This window comes from Nothobranchius furzeri, chromosome 4 (genome assembly GCF_043380555.1).
Source record: "Nothobranchius furzeri strain GRZ-AD chromosome 4, NfurGRZ-RIMD1, whole genome shotgun sequence".
Classification (NCBI taxonomy): Eukaryota; Metazoa; Chordata; class Actinopteri; order Cyprinodontiformes; family Nothobranchiidae; genus Nothobranchius; species Nothobranchius furzeri.
The window spans coordinates 85,924,074-85,926,573 of NC_091744.1; the positions used below are offsets into that span (position 1 = coordinate 85,924,074).

Below are 2,500 nucleotides of genomic sequence, written 5' to 3' on the forward strand. Positions count from 1 at the left end.
CTTGCAAACTCAAAAGTCGATTGATTAGTAGAAATGCAAAGTGTTTATTGGTCCAGATTCAGCGGACCCTCACCTCACAATAGCTGTGTTTCCACTACCGAAACACCACGTCCAGACATGTGCGTGTCTCTGCTTCACCCGGCCGACTGGACAGCCGTTTTCAGGGACGTTTTGCATTCCTGATCAGGGGTAGGTGCTCGGAACGGCCCGGTGGAAAAGCTGAGTGGAGTCATTGGTTGTAACTCAGTAGGAAATTACATCAGCAGACGTCCAAAACAACTGGCGGAGGAAAAAATAGAAGAACTGCTGGTGAAGCAAAAGGGGAACGAAGCACTGATCACCCTAATGTAGCGCTGACAATCTACATAGTAGGATTTAACGCTGTTTGCTATCCAGCTTTGTTAGATCCTGAGAAAGATCAAACAATATTAACATATGAAGCTTGTATCATGTATAAATATCCAGGATATTTATATAATCGATAGAAGTTCATGCACCAAACTGCTTGGTCTATATTTAATCCAAAGATTAATATTTAATTCAAGAAATTTAATTAACAGCAAAAGATTATTTATTAAACAGAAGACTTAATGGAATCTTTGCTTGTTCAATAACCAAATATACACCATTCTGTTTCATTTCAAAGAAGAGTCAAGTTTAAAAAGTGAAGAATGTATTACTAATAATTTAAAAATGACAATTTATACAGCTTTGATATTAAAACTTGGTATTAAAAGCAAACCTGTGTCTGGGTGGAAACTAGAATGGAATGCGTGTGTTTGGCTGCGTGGATGAATCTCAGAAGATTTCTTTCAGAGAGAGAAACGCGTTCTGGGTGAAAAAGTTGTTTTGCTGCTAACTGAGTTATTTCTTAGAGAGAACAGCATACAGACGCCATCTGTCGGAAGTGTCTACCTCACCCAGTCAGGAGACCCTCTGTTGGATCCGAGATGTCAGGTGGAGATGATGACCTCAGAGCACGAGGTTGGTGAAAGGACCTTGGTGTGACCAATTCGGTCGTGAGATGTCTCCGGGTCACAACGACTGATGAAACTAGTTGCGTCTCAAAATCAATAACTCTGAAGGAGTTTAGCGTCAGCTGGTGCAAGCGGCGTTTATTCGGAGCGATTCTATCGGCGTTACAGAACAGCTTAGGTGGAGGCTTCGGGCGGCTGACCCGTATCCTCATGGACTCTCGTCGCCACGAGAGTATCTGGTTGGTTCGAGAACTGGACTTGAGCTGAGGAGTTTTTGGTTTTATTAAAACCTCAGAGCACGCCCTCTCAGAGACAGGAAGCTTGTTGTTATGGAGCAAAGACGTGTCAGGTGGTTACCTTCACTCTGGTTCAGCCCCCTCTGCGTGGTGTGTACACGTGCAAATGACCTTCTTCACACTGTTAAACTTTACTGATTATCATAAACAATAATTATTATTAACCAAAGAATAATAAGTCATTTCAGTAATTAAATACATTTATAATGAACCATGATGATTATTTATGATGATTATTATGAACATTGTAATAAACAGTAAAAAGAGTTTATTAAAAATGATTATTTTAAATCTTGAAGCGTCCTTCATCTTGCGGAGGAACAGCAGACAGATAAAAGGCAGTCAGATTACAGATGGTTTTAGCAGACTGTACGTCTCCTGTGATGGATAATCTGTGGACAAAAGTTCAGCCAGGACAGCGTGACCTAGCTGGGGAAGTGTGACCTATGGGTCACAAATGAGGCCATTCATGTTGCTACACTTAAAACTGCTGTTATTGAACTCCCAACACCACAAACATGGCAGAATTCCCCTACAACGACCTGATTCACAGGACTTTGTTGTCTAACAGAGCGCCGTGGCAGAGAGGAGCTTCTTCTGGTCACCGAACGCCACATTTCCCATCATGCAGCTGCTCTGAATGGATTAAATTATGATCGGTCGTGTTACGCTGAAGTCTGTGTAGACTCCTGAAAGGCTGAGTTTGAATGGAGACACAACAGCTGGGAAGACTGGGAATATTGGACCTCCCGCTCAATTTCCCCATCCCAGTATTTACCCTGAAGTTCTGACAGGGTTAGGGTTAGATGTTGATCCTACTGTAGCCCAGGTGGGACAAACTAAATGAGGCTGTTAAATGTGAGACTCGGTTTTGGAAATCCAAACATTTAAGTGTAAATATTTAAACCTCATTAATGATGCCGCAGAAACTGCTTCAGCGTTTCCTCTGAAGCTGCATCAACGTGACCTGAAAGGAAGCGGGGACTTCCTGTTTGGTGAACGGATCTCTTGTTTTCTTGACTTCTACCTGAGTTTCCGTCCTCCTCTGTTGGGGGGAATCAACCTGGGATGCAGTTTTGCTATTTAAAAAAATCCATGGATGCTCGAGGAACTGAACGACAAACAAATCCTGTCGCCGTGTAGCAGAACGGTGGAAGAAATGCATCTTCAGACCTTATTTGGTCGTTCATTTTCTTTGTAAGCAGAAGCGGCTGTGTTAGCTAACAT

The 2,500-nt window shown here is 42.4% G+C and overlaps 1 protein-coding gene across 1 annotated transcript in view; it reads left to right on the forward strand.

The window, feature by feature from the left end:
* Positions 1–2,500, forward strand: part of smpd3 (sphingomyelin phosphodiesterase 3) — an 82,676-nt gene that overhangs the window by 60,552 nt on the left and 19,624 nt on the right. The window lies entirely within an intron of this gene.